At 40.6% G+C, this 22,361-nt stretch overlaps 1 long non-coding RNA gene across 5 annotated transcripts; it reads right to left on the reverse strand.

Annotated features, from left to right (window-relative positions):
• Positions 1-12,243: 12,243 nt before the first annotated feature.
• On the reverse strand, positions 12,244-22,346 carry LOC128851988 (uncharacterized). 5 transcript variants are annotated; one of them, XR_008449573.1, is made up of 4 exons: positions 18,760-21,259; positions 16,056-16,166; positions 13,638-13,843; positions 12,244-13,142 (listed from the first exon to the last, which is right to left on the reverse strand). It is a non-coding gene; the product is annotated as an uncharacterized LOC128851988 (long non-coding RNA). The 5 variants fall into 5 exon arrangements; XR_008449576.1 differs by having other exon boundaries at positions 12,244-13,229; XR_008449574.1 differs by lacking the exon at positions 12,244-13,142 and adding an exon at positions 22,240-22,346 and having other exon boundaries at positions 18,760-21,044.
• Positions 22,347-22,361: the final 15 nt, after the last annotated feature.

Here is a 22,361-nt window from a genome sequence, read left to right on the forward strand (position 1 = left end):
AAGGAGACAACAGCTTTACTACACTGCCAATTCTTATGTTATTTTAATTTTTAACCTTTCTTCTCCTTTACATGTGTTTCAGCAGTCTTACAGAAGGTGGTAGCAGCTACCCTAAAGAAAGATTTGTGCCTCTTACATGACTTTCTTTTAGAGGAAAGACATGGGTTTTTTTTTTTCAGTTAGAGACCCCTTTGCTCTCTAATCTTACATGTTTTTTATATAGGTGGCACTTCAAGTAATTCTTCTCCACTGAAAATATGTTGAGGAATAGGAACATTTCATGTGTTGTTCATGTGTTTACGGCCAAGAAGTCAAATTTAAATCAGAATCTCACCACCATAATCTTTTAGCAAATGTTACCAGCTGTTCAGTTCCACACTTTCTTCCTTCTAAAAGCAAGGAAGAAAGTGAAAATCCATCATATCCGTCAGCTAGAGCTTCTTAGTACCCTTACCTTGACAGATGATGCACCAGAGTGCCTGTCTTTCTGGGAATGTTAGCTTTAATGGGCTGGGATCCATCTTCCTGCAAATACTGAAATAAAAATACTCATCAAGTCATTTATATACGACTTGAGCCTATATATATATAGGCTCACTTTTTCTATGTTCTTCTGAGACACAGTACTTAATTTTTCTTCTACATTTATTTGTTATGTCTGACTATATTTTCCTTCATTGAAAGGGACAATGAAAGTAGCACAACGGATCTAGCTTTTTGATATTTTTCCAAATGCAAATAAGTGTGAAAGTAGTAAAAAACAAACAAAAAAAAAAGTGGACAACTACAAAGTTAAAGGTAGAAAAATTCTGAGAAGTTTGCAAAAAATGTACGTAAGAGGGAAAAAAGTCTTAATGAAAGGGGAATACCCCCCCTCGCCTGCAAAAACTGTTACAGTCAATGGAATTCCAGAAAAAAAACTGCTTCTCTATGCTTATGTAATTCTGTATTACGTATAATTTTAAATGTTATATATATAATCATAGAAATATATTGTTCCCCATGTGTTATATTACCCAGAGAGTGTTATTCTCTCATAAGCTGAGTCCTGCATGACAAGAGTATGGACACTAAACATAATGTTAGATGCTACTGTAGCAAAGATCAATATATAAATTTACTGTAATAAAGCCAAATAAATGATGTGAGGTAAAATAGCCTCTAACCTAGTTTTTTTGCCAAGTAGGTATGACCTTGGTGGCAATGGGAAATAAGAGACAGATTACACTCTACATTTCTAGTACCATAGAAAGAGTCCTGGAAATATGATTTTTGGTTTTTTTATTTCCTTCCCTCTGGCAAATATGAGCTACTTTGAAAAGGCAGCTGAAACCACACGCCTTGTGTATCAGCCTGAGTAAGCCTAATTCTAAGCGTTTTTTTTCACAGCAAATTGGAGTAAATGAGGAAAATGAATAGAGCATGTTTAAAGCATGGCATTTTGTATTTTTATTTCTTATGCAGGAAGGTCAACAAATATTAGAATGACTCAAAAGTGAGCTTCATTTGCACACCTATATCAAATAATAGCTTCTCATCTTTAAAGTCACACCCCATCGATTTCCAGCTCCAGCCTATCTGACCCATTAACCTGTCAGGATGCTGACCTTTCCCAATATTCTCGGACTTCACAGTCTTGCTGTCAACTTATCCTGTATATCCACACTTTCCCTCATACTATTCTTCAAACATGCTAAAATGGAAACATCCTCTGCCTTATCTTTCTTCACATCTTGGTTTACAGCTCATCTCTCTCATGTAACCTATTCACATCTCCCTTTTTTCTACTTGTATACTACCAACCTCTACCCTTGCATTAGCAACAACAAAACCACTAGAAATGCATGAATACCTGATTTCATTTTTGTTATTGTTTGCTGACTGAAATGAAAAAAAAAAATCAATATTTTCTTTTGGTAATTCATTTTACTTTCATTTCTAGTCGGTCTGGCAAAAATGAAAAGAAAGATGAAATTATTTTGAATTGAAAAAGTATTTGCTTGACCCTAAACAAAGTAATTCAAGTTGTTGCTTAAGCTCGATTTTGTATGACAAAGGAATTGATTTTTTCCAACATTATTTTTATTTTAAAATGATTTTTTCTAGCTTTTTCCTTTTTTTCGTGCGGGATGCACACATTTTGGTTGACATGATTCAGCCTCTTTTTGCTTTCATCAAAAAGAATTGATAGGGAAAACCTCCCACACTCAAATACATAAATTCAAGAGAAAGCGTTGTAATACTTCTTTGTTATTTTCATTTATGTGCAAATTCAGCCTTTATGTCCTATTTCATGTGTTCATGTCTTAATCTGTAAAGATTACTGGGCAATGATTTCTCCATTCAGTGTTTGTGCAACACCTGCCACAAAAAAGATTGGACCTTAGTACTGACTTTATATTTATGGTCCAAACCAAACCAAAAAGGGATGGAAAACACCTACTTTTCCTGTCCTTTCCAGATTTAACTTAGATCAGGTATCTCACAACAAATATACAGAAGAGAAATATTCATGTGAATAAAATAACTGTATTTATATAGCCAAGTGGAAGCACTTAATTGTTCTTTAATGCGTAAGTACAAAACTGTTAACAAGACATAAATTTGGCCGAGAATGTTGGCAAGAAATGATGTATTCCTTAAAGGATTTTTCTATAGCCATTAGTTTAAATTTTTAGCAAGAAAATATCAGAAAATTTAGTTAATGTCTCGGCTTAAAGGTCTGAAAAATGTTAGAGAAGCTTTGGACAGGAAAATTCATCTTTTGGTATACTTTAAATAGCTTTCAAAGCCAAACCCTCTTGGCCACAAGTGTGCAGTTCCTTGAGGAGTACTGAGTTGATTGCACATGGCTGCTGTTGGGAGATGTGTATAGAAGAGAAAACCAAATATCCAACCAAGGAGCAACCCACTGCCCGTCGAGGTATCAAGTGCAGTCAGACAAATAATGCTTAGAGTACCTATATATTTATATGTATTGTGTATGTGGTTTTAATTGTCGTTTGGAATGACAATATTCCTGTTGAGTCAGGATGTTCTCTCACAAGTCGCGTCTATCCAAAGCCATTGGTGCTCTGCACGTGCTCCTGGGTTGTACATGACAAATGGACATTGCAATGTTGTTGTAGGCTTCTGGAATGATGGTTAGCGTCTTCATGCCATCGTAGCCAAAGTATTTAAGAAACAAAAGATAATTGTACAGCATTAGATATACCTCCTATGCTCACCAACAACTGAGATACATGATGGATTCTGCAGGCTTAGGACTTCCTAGCTTTGTGGGAAAGTCCCATTCAGTGGCAGAAATGCTTGTGGGGAGCAATGATTTCAAATTTCTGGCCTATTTTCAATTAGGATCTGCAGTGCCCATTCCTGATATCACACAGAGGACGTAGAGATTCAGTATATCCTTAGGATATCATAGAAAATAACTGCACTAATTATTCCTAGCTGAATTATAGAAAGAAATTGTTCTTTTCTTTTGCACTCCTCCAACTCCATCCACCTCTGATCCTGCGGTATTTTGCAAGTTTGGGGCTATAATCAGCAATTTTATGTGAAAACTTATCTGATTAAGCACTGTTGGTTCAAATTGATAGGAAGAATTGCCTAAAAATAAGGAATCAATTTTGAGCCAAATGTTGTAGTTTTAAAACCAATACTTAAAAGGTTTACTGTAACATAATTAGTCAGGGGTGTAATTAGAAACACTTTGATGATGGCTTGAGTGAATGACATTTGCTGCTTAGCTGTGCATTTGGAAGTGTTACAACCTGATTCAAATTCTCAAAGCAACTTTTGTCTTGAACTTTGCACATCGTAGAAGTGGAAAAAAATAATTGGCAGTTCCTTTGAGGTGATGATCTTCTGACATTCTCCCAAAATGTCTTTGCTACCACATTGTTCTTGTATCACTGCCTTTGTATCCAGATCATAAAACAATTTCAATCAACCCAGTCCATGTCAGACTGAGCAGACTAATCAAACTTTCAGTCTTGAAGATACTCTTTAGGGAAGCGTGTTACACAGATGCATTTAGTACACAGTCTGATTAGCTTCCTATTTCTTAGCCATCTTAACCGTCAAAGATTCACACTGAAGTTACCAACATCTACCATGTCACCAGGAATGACAGAACTGTGATATATTCTCTGTGTGTGCATCCATACCAAATGCAAATTAACTTGACTTAAGCCATCCTAGAATGAAAGACAATCAAATTTAACTGCATTGGCTTACTTCTTTTAGAAGGCAAGAGCACCCCATGAGGAAATCATAGAATCATAGAATAGTGTGGGTTGCAAGGGACCCTAGAGATTATCTAGTTCCAAACCCCCTGGCATGGGCAGGGACATCCCACTGGATCAGGCTGCCCAAGGCCCATCCAACCTGGCCTTGAATACCTCCAGGGATGGGGCAGCCACAACTTTCCTGGGCAACCTGTGCCAGTGTCTCACCACTCTCATAGTGAAGAAATTCTGCCTTATATCAAGCCTAAATCTGCCCCTCTCCAGTTTATACCCGTTCCCCCTCATCCTATCACTAGAAGCCTTTGTGAACAAATGTCAACCTGTAACTTGTAAGACACAGTAATTTCCCCTTGGATCCAAAGATTGCCTTACAGATTAGACCAAGGAATGCAATATTTGGGCTAGGAGTAACTTTGAGCTAATGTTCAAAGTCTGGCTGTTGGATAACTCAAAATTTAGGTTCATTGCTATTTTGTGAATGAGACTGAAAACCTACAAAATGAGGTGGTACTTTGTAGTTGTTGTAGTGATGGTTCTGTTGCCAGGTGTCATCTAGTTTCTTTGGAGAAAATTGCGTTTTAAAAAGGACTTAATTAAAAAAAAAAAACATGATCAGAGTAATATGAAATGAATACGACTTCACTGACGGACAGCGTTACGGAATGTTCTGCATGAGCATTAGGAGGGAAAAACAGATGGTTTTGAAGAGAAGTTGGGACTACAATTGGAAGAACAGGTTCAAGTTTGGCTAAGTAGATATGAAACCTTTTATATGTAGCGATCTGAGTCTGCAGTTCTATCTTTAATTAATTTAAAAAAAAATAATGCACATTTTCTTGGTACATTTGAAACCTGTTCATTACAGGAGAAAACAACTGATATGTTTAATGACTAACTCTTCAGACACAGCCTGGTAACAAAATCCAATATTTTGTTTCTGTCTACACAAAAGAAAAATTGGACATTTTCAAGGTTGTATAACCTATTTCTTTTCTCTCTCTAAAAGCTGGAGGGTTAGGCCTCTGTATAATTTGCCGAATCAAATGTACCTTCACATAATCAGTGATGGATGGAAAGTACAGACGTTTCATCATCATTTAGTACTGAGAAAAATTCTATCCAGAGTTTCTCCGGATCTCCTTATCTGTTATGTACTACCCTGTTTAAAACTATGACTGATTTTTGCTATACCAAATCCTTTCCACAGAGTGACTGTCTTTAACAGTATGTCATTGATTATTTTTTCCTACGGCATTCTACTTTCAATTTATTCACGTCTGGTCTTCTGGTTTTATTTTTTTCTTATCTGGAGGGGATGTCGGGTATGGTGAGTTATTTCAGGATGAGCCTATCTTTCATTGGAAGGCAGTATCAGTAAACAAATTCTGTCTACTGCAGGCTTAGGATTTATCCCGGCTCAGCTGAGCGCAGGAAAGTGTTAAAGAGCTGTATTATGGCAACTGTTTGGCACAAAGCAGGAAGTCCACAACTCAACTCAGATGACACTGTAGTCACTGTGAGAGAGGGGCAGTAACAGCAGGCTGATTGAACACAAATGCCTAGGAGGAAAGCTTTGCCTTGCACCCTGTGACTTGTTTTTCTTGCTTGTGCCATCTTGCAGATTTTTTGTTTAAAATGTGCATAATTTTGTAGATACAGTACTTACAGACTTTAATCAGCAGTAAAGACAAAACAGTATCACTTTTGTTCTCCCGCTAAAGCTCTTTTCATGCCATGTCACTAGCTGCTCAACAACCGCATTTATTCTGAATGCCTTGTAGAGCCCATTCGGTCCATGAGAACAAGAATGTTCCTGGTGCTTTTTTTTGTTCAACAAATATTTTCAACATTTTTTCTGTCCCAGGTTTAAGAGCCATGATTAATCATGTAAGATCTATCCTTGCTCATCCCAAAGCCATGCAGACCCCCCCTCCCAAATGTCAGAGTACAACTCCTTCACTATTCAATAATCCTTTGAATTATCGAATCCACTTTGCTGATGGTCCAGATGTAACTAAAACCTGTGAATGGTGGTGGAGGAGGTTCAGCTGATCCCCAACAAGACAGTTCTGAGAAAATAACGTAGGAGAATTTCTTTTCCTTTCAAGACCAGAACTAACAAGCGCCAGATATATATCTGGTACAATTTGATCTCTTTTTAGGTGAATGGTGTAACACAGCTTTCCCCCATCTGATGATTTGGACTTTTGTTTCTCATTAGTAAGAAATAAATACATAGAGGAAAGAATCATGGTCTCTGAAAACCGTTCATCAGTTCTGGTGTACCACCACCTGGATTAAGTTGGGAAGACTTAATTAAAACCACAAAATTTAAATTTCTCATGAGAAATTAAGGGCAGAGCACTTCCTTCTTTCTATATACGTGACTGACCCCTTTATTGTGGTTTACTTTCTGCAATATTGCAAATTATCTAAACAAAACTGAATCAGTGGACTGAAATTATACTGCACTGTTAACAGAAAATTAGTCTTATGCTGTCCTCGTAGTATGGGGACAGGAAAGAATTTGATATTTATCTTTGCTGTTTGCCAACAGGCAGGTGGTCTGACAGCATATGTGTATTAGCAGGGTAACTGGCATATGCAAACTTTACATAGCACAACCCATTTCTTGCAACGAATTAGTCAAAAACCCTGGACACACTAAATCTGGGGATACTTTAATATTCTTAAGAGCATGTATAGAAAATATAGTACAGAAATCCACAGAAAGATAGTTTTTAATGCTCTTCAGGGGAAAACCTATTGCACTCTATGCATAAAGAACTGAATACTAGAGTTCTTTTAACATGAATTTTCCTAGAAAAGCTGTCATATCTTGTCTATATTAAGGCTATTTAATTATTAAGTAACCTCGAGTTGTTTTTTTGAGAATACAGAAGATTCTATCCCTGTAATCTTTTTTTTTTTCCCCTCTATTGAAATTTGCAGCGCAGAAAAATTATGTCCCACATTCACATTAGTAGAGTTTTGTTTTAATGGGAAGGGATGTTTGCCCCTATAGGAGCAAGAAAAGAGGTGATAAAACCTTTGGGTACCTTCGGTATTTACTTGATTGTAAGACAATATTTCTATAGAGGGATATTAGAATCATAGAATTATAGAATCATAGAATAGTTTGGGTTGGAAGGGACCTTAAAGATCATTTAGTTCCACCCCCCCTGCCTTGGGCAGGGACACCTTTATTGTTTTAGCCTAACTGTTTTAGTTCCTAAGAAGCTATAGGTACAATTATCCTCCCCCAGAGAACTTCCTAAACACCTAAATTTGTCCTGTGCTGCACAAAGCACGATCATCTTGATTGCATCGGTGTGTCCCTGCAGCCCAAGGCTACGTGCAGTTCAGAAATGTACCTTTGGATCACCTGAGGAACCTGAACTGATGGGTACGTTCCAGCACAGGATGGACAGGACAAAAAGCAACAATCCATCAGTCATTTTGCCGCCAGGACAGGGGCAGAGCCAAACTAATCTGCTCTTTAAGAGCCTGGGAAGAGTATCTGTGTTGAAGGCCAGTCTAAGGGATTTCTGACCGACGGTTCCCACTTTAAGGGAGCAAAGTTGCAACTGCTGTTGTGTTCCAACTGCCTGGCTTGCTGCAGTTGAGCCTGGGCATATACATACAGAAATGCACAATTTGGGGCGTTTTGCAGACCAAAAGAAAAAGTGAAAAAAGAAAAAACAAACAAACAAACAAAAAAAGCAGGAATCTAGTTTTGTTAGTTTTGTAGCATTTGGTAGAGACTTTCTGTTCACAGTGTAGGCTGCAGGAGGTGAGGGGAAGGGGAGCAGTCCCCACTCCTGCTGTTTGGCGTGGAAAGTAAGAACTTGGGAATGCATTTATTGCATGAATCTGTAGCCTAGCGGTCTGTAATCCACTTTCCTTCAGGGCTGGAAAGACTATATTTCTTATTTCCATTTTACTGACACTAAAATTGTTCTAAGATGAAATTTAAAGACAGGGGAGGCTCAGAAAGCACATATGAGCCAGCACGCGGGAGGTCTGCATAGCTGCCAGAATCAGCACCTCCTCTCCTGTGCTGCAGTCCCACGTCTAAGCACTCAGTTACCGTTGCAGTTACCGTTGCACTACTTCGGAATAAAGGTGTCAGTTTTACTTTAGCTCATATTTTGGTTCCAGATAGCTAGCACCTTATTTTTAATTTCTTCTGTCCTATCATGACAGAATTTTCCAAGTGTGTATAATTACGGTCATTTACTTAAGTAATTTGGATCGACTCATTAGATTACTTCCTTTTCCTCTTCACGGATGAACCACATTTAATGCTGTATTACAAACTGTACACCTGCTGGGACTGTGCTGAAGTTTCTCGAAGGGCAGTTTAGTTCTGTCCTACCACATTTATCTAAGCATCTAAGTCTCATTTTGAAGATGCCCGATGTTCTTTCAATTACTATTCTGGTCACTTTTTGAGTTTCATTATAATTTATAATGATACAGTTTTCAGAGGGAATCTGGAGATAAAACAGAGAGAGATTAGGCAATTTTTCAAGAGATATCCGCTGTCACCTTATAAAGAAAAAGAAAGATTGTTATAAAATAAAAGTGCCCAGAATATTAGAATGTGTTGGAATACTTGAATTTTTGCTTAATAAGAAAAAAAATTATTCCTGAACCATACTGTTTGGAAGTAGTATTACCAAAAGCTCTGGGAGGGAGAGGCAAGATGCATAATACAATAATTTTAAAGCTTATTTGGCCAATATCTTACTTTTACGGTTTCAGTTTATATCTTACATCCATGCAGCCATAATTCATGAAACTACCTTGTAATTTACATCTTTATAACTCCCTGCAACTAATAAAAGGTACAACTATTAAGGTCTTAACTGAACAAACGGAGGGTCTTGTGATAACCACCTTTACTCACTCCTTCCCTTTTCACTACTGATATTAGCTTTAGGGGCTTCATTATGTCAAATGCAGATCGTGTTGCTCCTTTGTTCTCACATAATCTTCTGTTGTGGGCATAACCTGGCAGCCTCCCTCCTATCATGAGGCTCCCTGTTGTTCTTCTAATGGAAAAGAAGGAGTTTCATCTGGAAGCAGACGGAGGAGCCAGTATCCATCATCATTGCCCTTTTGCAGGACTGAAGACAGGAAGAATTCAAGATAATTTGTCATTAATACATACCAGACCACATCCTGAGGCTATTGCTCCAAGGTTAGACATATCAAGGTCAAAGGAAGTCCGAAGACATATAGAGTTTGGACCCTTCATCGTGTTAGCTCCTCCTGTACAGTGGGCTCTTTTCTGAAAGACGGGACCCATGTCGTAAATGAAAGCTGCATAAGCCCCGACCCACTTTTGGGAAGGGGATGTTATTACACACCACATAAAAGGCATTTTAAGATATTTTTGGCCACTCAATAAATAATGAAAATATATATACAATACTTTAATGCAGCCTACTTCTTAATATTCCAAATCGGTCAAAGCACCATACCTACGTTTACTTTTAAATAATGCTCATGTTTTATGATTGTTTGCATACCTTTTTCTTAAATCATTAGTATGATTTATTTTTAAATGTTTATAGAGACAAATAAAACAGATTCACACTACTCTGAAAACGTTTAACTGTAAGATAAGTTGAGAAAGTATCAGTAATGTACAGCTCCAGTACCTTTCCCAGGATGGTCTGTTTTGACCATGCCCTTCTGGAAAATTAGATGCTATACAGTCAGCATCCATTTTTTTTTCTCCTTTCCACATTGTCCTGAGCATCTCTGTTGTATAATTTTCTGTTGTTATAGATATATTTCTATGATTGTTCTCCCTCAAACATGTTCATAACAAGTAATCAATTACAGATATTCTTAGTTCTCACTTCCTTTTCAAACCTACATAATTTTATAACTGCAGAGTCTTGAAACAAGTTGTGTGATACACACTGACTCTCAGTTTTACGCGGTTTCTCTATGAGTAAATGTATAGAATCATTGAATGGTTTATGTTGGAAGAGATCGTTAAAGGTCATCCAGTTCCAACCCCTGCCATGGGCAGGGACATTCCACTGGATCAGGCTGCCCAAGGTCCCATCCAACCTGGCCTTGAACACCTCCAGGGATGGGGCAGCAACGACTTCCCTGGACAACCTGGTGACTCGTCACTCTCATGGTGATGAAATTCCTCCTTATGTCCAGTCTAAATCTACCCCTCTCCAGTTTAAACCCATTGCCTCTACTCCTATCACTAAAAACCTTATTACAAAGTCCTTGCACAGCTTTCTCGTAGCCCCTTCAGGTACGGGAATCATGCTCCCTTCCTGACAATTGGAGCACAATGTCTCTGATTGATAGCAGAAGTCTGTCTATTCCTAATACATGCTGAAAGGTATAGCAAAGATACATAGTAAAAAGCATCTTATACACACTTCTGTGCACAGTACAAAATAGTGTAAAAGGAGACACACACCTAATTGAGTGTGCCAAGCATGTTGGCCTCAAGCCAACAGTCCTTTAGCAGAGTCACAGCCCTCACGTAAAGCACTTGTTTTCTCATTGGCCTTATACAAATTACCAACTTTGCAGGAGCACTTTCCTTTTAAATCCTACTACCCAAGCTCTCCCAGACCATATGCATTTATAGGCTGCTAACAGGACAAGAAAATCGGAGCATTAAAATAAATGCATTAAGTAAATGGATCTTGCTCCTTATGAGTCAACTGCCAAAGTCCTATTAATGTTAGTGCATGTGCGGGGAGGAAAGAGTGAAGGAAGCTAGAGTATGAACATAAAAACATATATATAAAAATCAGGAGTTTCACTTACATTTCCTGATAAAAATCACTTTCCATAGGACTACATAACATCTCATACATGGTTATATGGACCATCTTTCTCTGCCATTCCCAACTGCTTAAAATCTCTGAGAAACACCACACTTTGGGGGAGAAAAGAAGAACAGAAAATTTTGTGTTCTAACCCTTCATGCACAATGCCTTTCAACACGTGCTGAAAAAACGCAGGCAACACCAGCTCCTGCAGCTCCTCGATCTTAATTCAGTTCTTCTCTACCTGCTTTTTGGAATATTATACTTTCTGCCTGTCTCCCCTTTCTTTTGGAATACACTCTTCGGTTATTTTCTTTTTTGCTTTGTGATGTTCCCTTTTCTTTCTTTCTTAGCAACTTCAGAGCAGCGGAAATAAGCTGCCATTAATCAAATAATTTCTAATTTCCTGACAGAACTCAAGCATATATTGCTGCCGTGCTGTATTCTTGGATCACATTTTGAGTGCCCGTGGCATAAAGCAACATAGGTGTCAGCCACTATTAGACAATTCACTCAGTCGACAATCCAAAACTCCTCTTTACTTTAAAACTCATGATTAACTCACGCATAGGGCACATTTGGTTTAATTTCAAGGAGGCATACCCAGGAATTTTAATTACAGAAATATCCTTTAATGTTAATTTTTCAACTTTTTTGCCCCACACTAGCGAACGCTGTTTTGCGGCTCCTTCTCCAACCTATAGTTCTTGCATTCTGATAGAAAAGAAGTCTAAAAATGGGGAAATATAGAGTCCTTTCTATACCTCTGACTTCAGGACTCAGCTCTCAACATGGTAAATACTATTCCCCATAAAAAATCAACTTGATCCTGTTGAAAAGCACCGACACAGAAAGACACTAACGTAGGTTCAGCTGCACTGCTGGCCAACACTTACAGTGCTCTACCAGCACTGGTAGTAAATGAGTTCCTCATGTAAGATTTCATCAATGAGGTCTGTAAGATAAATCTCTGCTACTTGTATGTCTTTACCTTTGAGAGTTCACCTGTTTCTTATTTACAAAGGACTGGATGCAACTCCTTGTATCCACTTAGATTTCACTGGACATTTTGCTACGGGAACAAAACCCAGAACTGTTAATATTTTCTGACAATGGCTTGTGTCCGTACCACCAGCTTCCATTTCAGAAACCACTAGAAACAGTTTAGCCAAAGCGTCATTTATTTTCCAGCCACTGTTCTACAGAGCAGTAAACAAAGTCAATTATGCTAACAATACTGTATCTAACATTATTCATTTATAAGACTAAAGTGATGTTCTTGTGGGTTTATGATTATGCAGATACAAGTTACAGGACTTGAAATTAGCCTCCATCTTGACTTTGATGAATACTGAAAATTAGGGCATTGAAACAAATGCCTGGAAAATTTTCTCAAGAGGAAAAAAAAACTGTTTTGACAGAAATGGCTTTATCTTGACATATTTATAATACAAAACAAAGCTAAAATAGAAATATTTGTAAGAACTGTCATAGCAACGTGCTTTGGTTAATTTGCCAAAATTCTGCTATGGAAATGACTCCATTTTTGCAAAGCATTTTATGTAATTTGCATGAAGAAACCATGAAGTGGAGTGGATTCTAGCATCCTGTCAAAGACATTTCCAATGGATAGTGTAGTTCTTTTCATTGCAAGTGCTGTGATCATTATAGTTTGCTAGACATTCCTTCAAAATTTCAGAGCAGGTTCATTAATTCAATGAAAAAGCATTCTCCGTTTTCTTTCTTTCTTTTTCCTAAGGGATGGTTCATTCAGCTGTCATGCAAACACAAAGAATGCTTTGAAAATGTAAATATTCCTGCAGTGTCATTCCCATTTGAGGTGTGCTTTATGTAAGGCCTTATGACCTCTTGACCTGATCGATCACGAGGTGCAACCATTTTCAGAAGTAATAAGCTGCATAATTCAATTTGAATGCGCATAATACTTCTTACACAGAAATCAAGATTTTTATCTAAACGTGGCACGCTCATTTTACGTGGAACATTCTTCTTACACTTATACTGCTCTCACAATGAACAGGTCCATGTGGATTTTCAGCATGTCATTTTCTTTCTGTTGGAAATAACATTCATCACCGAACTGGAAGAGGGTGAGTCGGCTGCTACAAAACTGCCTTATAAGCCTGGATAATTATTCATACTGGTCATGACAAACAGACAAACAGAGAAAGGAATTCTTTATATCATTCTTTAGCTGTCACTGACAACTGAGGAAAGGGCAAAGGGGTGTGAAATACTGCAGGCTTATTGCTCATGATTTATTAATTTGTTCATAACAAACCCCCCCCTGAATTTTATGTTGCTGTATTGCTACTGTAGATGATAAAAGATTTCCTAGTTGAAGTACATGATCTTTAGCAGAAATAAAAGGTTTGACCTTTTTAAAAAAGTTAATTAACAAGACAGACTCTGAAATTAGGTCAAAATACCCATTAAGATGCAAGAAGATTTCAGCTTGCAAAAAAATGGTCACAACAGTAGTAGCTTGTGCCATAGCTTTCCTTTTTCTTTATATTTTTCATTATTTTTCTCCTCTTTTTTTACTTACAGCTGCTGCTCCTTTAGAAAAATCAACTTTCTGTTGTTTTCATGATTCATCACAGCCTGAAGGAAAAGACCAGAAACATCCAAAGTCTTTTAATTTGTGACGCAGACTATTAACAACCTCATTAACTTTCTTTAGGCCATGTTTTAGTTAAAAGTCTTCTGTGCATTTTTACAGATGTTAATGGAAAGATGCATCTTCTTGCGCTTCTGTCAACAGAAATAAAAAAGAAATTAGAAATTTTACATTCTTCAAGACGTTTGAGATAATTTCTGTAAACATTACTCTGTCTAAACCAAATCTTGATCCTTTCTTATCACTGCTTTTTGCCCACAAGATAGGAAATATATATAAGTGATTGCATTTCTTCCGATAAAAAATGTTGAGCAAGTGATATATCACAAGTATCTGTTTTAAAGCTTAATTAAGTGCAGAGAATCTTTGATGTAGTGCAAACTAGAAATTATAAGCAAAAAGGAAGGCTTATGAAAAGAAAACCAAGTTTCTTTATCTAGTAGACCAAAGTTCTACATCTAGTCACGTCTAGATTAGCAGGATGCAATGTCAGATATGGATATGCTCTGTCACGTTTTGTCTACTAAAAGTCTCATAAAGACAACAGGAGTTGGTATAGTAAGGCCCTTTAGTTGGGCTAAACTAAGTAAAGTTTAGCCCAACACTCTTAAACGATATTGCAGAGCAGGAATTCAGGGGATGAATCCAGCAATTTTCACATGGATGAGCAAGTACCAGGCAGCTTTCCATCCCACCTCACATGTATAGAAAGCACAACAGGATGTAATAATTGAAAAAGCGGAAAGCTGAGGGCAGTAATCCCCCTGAAGTGAGGCAAATCCATTGACTGTTTTCTTCAACAGAGCAATATTTGATGAACTGCACTTAGAGCCGTGACAGCACAGAAAACCTTTCTCACTCTGAAGATTCTGAAGAGAGTCACTCTTATTATGTGACTCTTATTAATATCCAGATATTAATCCTTCTCCCCAGGACTTTCTTGGGTTGCGAAAAGAAAGGAGCAGAGCAGTTCCAGAAGACAACTTCAACTAGTTCTGCAAAGGCATGAGCCAAAAATACATACTGCAGTTTTTAATCTGGGCAGCTTCCATCTAATCCCTCCGTCACCTCCTGTCCCTTCTCTCACAGACTCAGCCCATCTCACTCCTTTGGCCACTCTCTCTCTGGTCTTGTTCTCCCTCACAGACCAGACTACATGAACATATACATTCTGTGTACATATAAACTACATTGTCTTACTCTTTGTAACATAATTATTTACCTCGGATGAGTTTCATTAACTGAAATCCCTAGCAAGAAAAAAACTTATGTTCTAGCATTGCGTAGGCTTCACAGTCACGGACAGATTTCCTGTTGTTTTGATGCAGAATGCAAACATAAGAAAAGAGAGCTTTCTTTCCAAGGAGCCAACAACATCAGCAGCACAAGACATGAGGTGTTTACAAACAACAGATGGGAAGCAGCTAGACTCTGGTGGTCAACGTGGAAAGCAGTGCTCTCCGCTTACGAGCTGCTTATCTGATCAAGGTTTTTGCAGGAGAGAAGAGCTTTTTAGAAAAGACATAACATTTTTTTTTTCTGATATATGTATACTTCAGACAATATAGGTATCGAGAAACTGAGGCAGCTTTAAAAAGGCAAGTCGGTCATTCAAAGAGGCTTGAGGAAGAGCTGAGAAGTTACATTTTCCCCGAGTCTCAATCTTTCCCTTAGCTGCTGCCAGATAGAGCACAATTCATTTCATAAATGTGAGACATTTTTTGACATTTGAATTGAATAATCCAAAGTTTACAGCACATTCGCTAAACGTATGCTAGATTTCTAAACCCTTCTTTCTCCGTGCCCCCCCTTTCAAAATATGGAGGTGCAATAAATCTACTGCACGTTGCCTCTCTTGCAATTAAAAGATGAGAGGTGACTCCCACAAACGCACCCCTGCCCTGCTAATAGGTGGCATCAACTGAATTTCAAAATAAAATTTAATCAAAATTTAAAGTCTATTCCTGTGGTTTTGAGAAGTAACCTTTTATGGAAAAGGCCTTATAACAGAGTGCTATGGTGGTCATTAATCTAGACAACATTAGCCTGACAATAGCAAAAAGTAGGTGTCCTTTTTGCCTTTCTTTTGAATTTTTAAAATCAGCATTCTGAAAGAAGTGAAGCTACTTGCCCCGTGCTCTCCAGCATAATAAAGCGGATAGACAAACCCCTTGAGCTCTTTTCAAAACAAACTGCATCTGCTGCTTGCCTTCTAGGTACTTCTGAGGTACAATTCAGGGTAAGTCCCTGGATGCTGCGACTCGAAGACTTTTTCAGACAGAGAAAATAGTCAAAAGAGATGGCAGAGGGCATAGCAGGCAGGAGACTCTTTGTGTCAGAACCCACCTTGCAGACGACTCTACATAAAACATCCAATTTAAATGACCTGCAGGCTGTGAAGGCTTTCCTGTCGCTTACTGCACTGCTGATGCTAATATCTAGCACAGAAGTGTCTCACTGCAGAGGAGAAGCGAGAAATATTAGCAACCCAGTGCTCGAGCAAACATGGCACACTTAAACCGAAACACAGGTCTCTAAAACACCTATCTAAAAGGAACCCAAATGTCCTTTGGGATGGTGAATGGTTTTAAACGATCCCTATATATTTATGTGCAGTCAGACAATGAAGCCCAAAAGGTAATGTTTATTAACACAAGGCACTTCGATATCTTTCAGACCTGCTGATAATCTCCCTTCAGTACAGGCAGGCAACAATCTGCTTTCACGAAACAACCCATTAGTTGGTTTGTCTTTAAAAATAACTAAGCCTAAAAGAGGCTTAAAGCATTTTAAGTTCCACCTGCAGCTTTGAAAGTCTGCTGGAGTTGCCTAAGAGATACTGATCCTCCTCAATCTCTCTCCCTTAGATACTAGTTAACTGATTCTTTCCATCAAAAATCCCACTAGCCTGAGCTTTCCTGCTCTCAGAAATTCTTTTTCAATAAAGCACAAATGTTGTCCAAATAGGAACAGGGGTTCGGGATTAGCTGGTAAAAGAAACAAAGTCCATGTAGACACAAAAAGGTTTTAAGATAATAACAGAGGAAATGAGGATTCAAAAAACTTCATGTTCCTGAAGCAAACAGTCAAGATCGTTTTTAGCAATAATCTCTTTTCACACAGAAGGAAGTTTTACAAGAGAAAAGATGAGCAAAAATTGTGGAGGATATTCTTGTATGTGCAGACACAATACCGATACTTTATGCTGGAGTAAGGGCGATAATTCCTGCTGGGGCATTTTCACAAGAGCTAGATGTGAAAATAAAAACATACTTTGTAATACCTCAAGAAGTGGACTAATCCATTTTAGGACTGAAAACACATCAAATATCAGGTCTTACCGAAGAAGCTGATACTGTACAGGATACTGTACAGTATTCATGTGTTAGGAAAATAGAAGAAAACAGAGAAAAAGAGCTCAATGACATGACGTATCTCTTCCAGCAAAAGCTAAATGCCCCAAAGTTACGACAAATGTAGGGAAAAATAAGATTGATTGCTATGTTAAAAAAAAAAAGTAGAAATGAGAAAAAATGGAATTATCGTCGAACTATAATATTTTTATTATATTTCTAAATATGCTCGGATTAATTTTGGATCTACCCTCAGTGTAAATTCTTCTTGTATGCTAGAGAATACAAAAATTCTTGGTTATCCCCACTATCTGAAATTAACTTTGTCAGAGAACACATGTATCACATAATTTTATGGAGGGAACCTGTATTTCCTGGATATCGTGTCATACCTATTGTAATAATGGCTAACAGATTACAGTTTGACTTGCTACAGATTTAAACGTTACACAGAAGAAAATTATTTCCAGTACACAGCATCATGCCAAAGTACCTGCTATGCAATATTGTCATTAAAAAAAAGGTAGAAAAAAACCTCAGTAGCTGATTTAGAAAGTCAAGTTCAGGTCTGTCTGGGCATCAGTAAACTATAGGTCAGTACTTGAAAACAGGGACTGCTAAGTGCTTGAAATCTGCTATGGAGCCAACAATGTGCCTAAATAATCACAAATGTTAACACAAGGTTTCTTAAGGAGAGAAGTTTTAAAACACCTTAATCTCCTTCACTTTTTAACCCAAGGATGATGCAGCTTTGAGTTCTTCAAAAGCTGCGAAGATTGCTGCACTTACAGATCCCAAATTTCTCTCTGCCACGTGGTCCCCACAATATAAATACTGCAAATTATCCGCAAGGCTCATAAGACACTACGGTTTCTCCTCCACATCTGCCCTCTGGCTGATCACATTGCCGTTAGATTCAGGTCCTGCATCAACGCCTTCCAACAACGACCCTGTTAATTTCCTCATAGCCTTTCATATAGATGAGGGCTACGGGAGGGGACTGGACCCATTCAGAGGGTTCATCTGAGTCCGTGGGATGCTGCTTCAAGAACCCCAACTCATGCAGGACCTTTTTCCCATGTGTATTTAGGTGCCTGAGTGTGCATACTCTCCCAAATTCTACACATCTTTCTACTTCAATCAGCTGCTCCTAGCAAACCCTACATTGTAACTGACTACTTACTCCTTTGAGTAGAATCATAGAATAGTTATGGTTGGAAGGGACCTGCAGGGGTAGATACACCTGCAGGGATGGGGCAGCCACAGCTTCCCTGGGCAACCTGTGCCAGTGTCTCACCACTCTCATGGTGAAGAAATTCCTTCTTACATCAAGCCTAAATCTGCCCCTCTCCAGTTTATACCTATTCCCCCTCATCCTGTCACCACAAGCCTTTATGAATAGCCCCTCTCCAGCTTTCCTGTAGCCCCTTCAGGTACTGGAATGTCACTATAAGATCTCCTTGGAGCCTTCTCTTATTAACATTGTGTTTCAAAACTAAACACAAAAATCTTAAGTATAGGCAATAATTAAATGGCCCACAGGGCACCAGTCCCACTGATACATGTGAACCGTAAACTGTTGGTATTTTTCTGTAGTTGTTATTCTACTTGTTATTATTTTCCATGTACATGCTTAATATTTGGGTTCTATATTACGACGGACAGTTCCATGGCTGGCACAGAACCAAAAAACCAACCTGTATTTAGTTACAAAAAGCACCCACGCATGTTTCATTCAAGCAGAATAGTCTTTGTGTCTGTCTTGTTAATCAAAATGCCCAATATTTCTGATGCTTTCGTGGTGTGTCTTTCCTATAGGTAACTGAGTGCTGGCAGTGGAAGATCCCATGGCAGTTGAGTTTCTTAGGAGCTGTCAGTTGGCCAACCCTTGACTACTAAGAGCTACAGCCATTTACAGCAGCTCATCTCAGTGTTTACTAAACAGTGGCGACAAAATCAGTTTTCTTCCTTTTCTTCGAGACAATTAGCAGTGATAAAAAATAAAGGTAGTCCCAAAATTTGGTTAATAACCTAAAGGAAAGACAGAAATGTTAAGAGTGGACAGAGCCCACTTTCATGGTCATGAAAAAGTAAGTTCCTACGGCTTTTCCAGATTTTCAGGTTCTTTTATCACATTCCAGCAGACAGTCCAGCAATCCGTGTCTTCTGTCTTTGACAAAAGTAATCTGGGCAAGGCAAGTAATCTGATTTGTTTCTTAAATTGACTCACTTCAAACAGAAACATGCGCAGATAGATGAATGAATCCTTTGGTGTGAAGTTGCAGGAGATGCTTTTGCAGCTCAGTTACCGGTGAAAGGAAAAAGTTGTATCATCTTTCATAATTATGCTTATTAACTATTTGTGGTTCTTGCGTGTACACTATAGCTCATGGTTATGTTAATCAAATCCCTGGAGAAACATTTCGCTGATATCAATTACTGATGTAATGCACTGTGATAAAAGAGTAGGTAATTTACTAGGTCCTGTTTGGGAACCTTGCTCGTTTCTATTAATATCACAGTAGACTGGTCAGTTACAACAAAGTAAGGCATTCACAGAATCACAGAATCACCAGGTTGGAAAGGACCCACTGGATCATCGAGTCCAACCATTCCTAACACTCTTAAACCATGTCCCTAAGCACTTCATCAACCCGTTCCTTAAACACCTCCAGGGAAGGTGACTCGACCACCTCCCTGGGCAGCTGTTCCAGTGCCCAATGACTCTTTCCATGAAGAATTGTTTTCTGATATCCAGCCTGAATCTCCCCTGGCGGAGCTTCAGGCCATTCCCCCTTGTCCTGTCCTCTGCCACTTCACACAGAAGTGAAGGCAAGAAACAGAAGGTCTGTAGGTAAGTTTCTAACACCACATGGCTCCATTCAGCAGGATGGGAAAGATAATAACAGTAGCTAGAAAAGTAATTTGATACAACCTGAAAGCCTATTAAAGTCACAAACTAAATGTCTACTTTGCCTTACAGTGATAATTTACACACCACCATCAAGGGGAGGTCAGCCTAGCGCGATCTCTATTTACACACACAGAATAGGTCATGTTCCAGTCTAAAAGATACTGTGAGGTTAAAATAATTCAAAATAGTTCTGCATACTACTGTCTGTGACTACTTATATCTGTTATATGACCGTACCAAGTGTGTGCCATGATGCGTCTGATCACATTTAAGTAGTTCTTGCCTAAGAGACTGTTTCCCCTGGATTTCTCCCTAGGATTCTGTTGTTGTGCCTTGATAAAGGGAAACAAGGCTTCAATTCAGCTTCCTTCCTTAATTATTTGTAAAAATTAAGGTAGATCCTGATAATATTTATCTCAGGCTGTGGAAGAGAGAAGACTGGCAACTACTGTCTCTACTTGAGGCCTGATAGACACCTGCACTACTAACATCATTCCCTTACAGCCCAAGGCAAGGAAATTGTTTTGGCAAGTCCCCTCCAAACCTAAGACAGGCAAGAAAAGGTAAAAGCGTGCGAAGACTTGTCCCCCTCCTTGTCGCCTGTGAGTTTACGTAGAAGCTGGGGAAGCAGATGGATGCCAGAAGCAGTGCAGAGAATGTGTGGAACAACAGCACGTCAGTGGGATTCGCATCGCAAAGTCCCTTCAACGACACCTACTCCACAGGGATCCTCTGCCACGGGGGCTTTCGGGACTCCAGGCTCAGGGATTTCAGAGCAGGATGGTGGCAGCGTGTTCCACCCAAAGGAAACAGCAGATGAAGGTGCTGCAGCGTAGAGAGAAAAACCTCCGGCTTGGTAAGATCAGCGATACAAGCGAAGCAACAGAGAAAAGCGCAAAGCTTTGCAGAGAGGGACAAAACCTGACATTTGGTGCAGATAAAGTAGGGCTGTGCAACACCCAAGCAACACCGAAGCCATAAAGATGTGTTTTCATAACGTAAGAGAAGAAACAAAGTTCTTGCAATCCACCTCACAGCACATTTGCGGATCACTCATCCGTGTGGCATCTGAAACAGCCCAACGCATCATCATAAATCCACACAAACCCCCTCCCAGCTCTCTGTCCCGGTTTGTCACAGCCTCCAGCGCTGTCCCCGGGGGATGCTCGGTGAGGTCAGCCCCGGGGCCGCCGCTCCACGGGCCGGGACAAGTGTCCCACCTCCGATGGCCTCGGCCCGATCCTTCCCAAGGCCGAGGCAGCAGCCCCCGAGCCCAGCCTTGTAGCCCCCGGCCCCGCTGCCCCTCTTCCCATCCCATCCCCATCCCCGCTCCCCTCTCAGCCCCCTCTTCCCATCCCCATCCCCGCTCCCTTCGCAGCCCCCCCAGCCCGCGCTCCCCTCCCCGCACATCCCCGTTGCCCTCGCAGCCCCCGGCAGCCCCCAGCCCGTGCTCCTCTCCCCGGGCACCCGCGACCCCATTCCTCTCCCCGCTCCCATGGCACCCCCAGCCCCACTCCCCTCTCCTCGCACCCCCAGCCCCGCTCCTCTCCTCGCTCCCATCGAACCCCCAGCCTGTGCTCCTCTCTCATCACGCCCCCTGCCCCGATCCCCTCGCACCCCCATCCCCTCTTCCCTCTCCTCTCCCATCGCACCCCCATCCCCTCCCCTCTCCCATCGCACCCCCAGCCCGTCCTCCTCTCCCATCACGCCCTCTGCCCCGATCCCCTCGCACCCCCATCCCCTCTCCCCTCTCCTCGCACCCCCATCCTCTCCTCTCCCCTCGCACCCCCATCCCCTCTCCCCTCTCCTCGCACCCCCATCCTCTCCTCTCCCCTCGCACCCCCATCCCCTCTCCCCTCTCCTCGCACCCCCATCCTCTCCCCTCGCAGACCCATCCCCTCTCCCCGCACCCCCATCCCCTCTACTCTCCCCTCGCAGCCCCATCCCATCCCCTCTCCCCTCTCCTCGCACCCCCATCCTCTCCACTCTCCTCGCACCCCCATCCCCTCTCCTCGCACCCCTATCTTCTCTCCCCTCTCCTCGCACTCCATCCCCTCTACTCTCCCCTCGCACCTCTATCCCCTCTCCCCTCTCCTCGCACCCCCATCCCATCCCCTCTCCCCTCTTCTCGCACCCCCATCCCCTCTCCCCTCTCCTGGCACCCACCTCCCCATCCCCTCCTCTCCCCTCGCACCCCCATCCCATCCCCTCTCCTCTCTCCTCTCTCCTCGCCCCTCTCTCCCCGCCCCCCCCCCCCCGGTACCGCCGCTCCCACAGCGGGTCCCGCTCCGCCGCCGCGCTCCCCCCGCCCCTCCGCGCATCTCCGCGGCCCGGCGGCGCAGGCGCGCTGCCCGCTCCCCTGCCGGGCGCGTTCGGAGCCGAGCG

The sequence above is a fragment of the Cuculus canorus genome, chromosome 4, assembly GCF_017976375.1.
Source record: "Cuculus canorus isolate bCucCan1 chromosome 4, bCucCan1.pri, whole genome shotgun sequence".
NCBI classification, from domain to species: domain Eukaryota; kingdom Metazoa; phylum Chordata; class Aves; order Cuculiformes; family Cuculidae; genus Cuculus; species Cuculus canorus.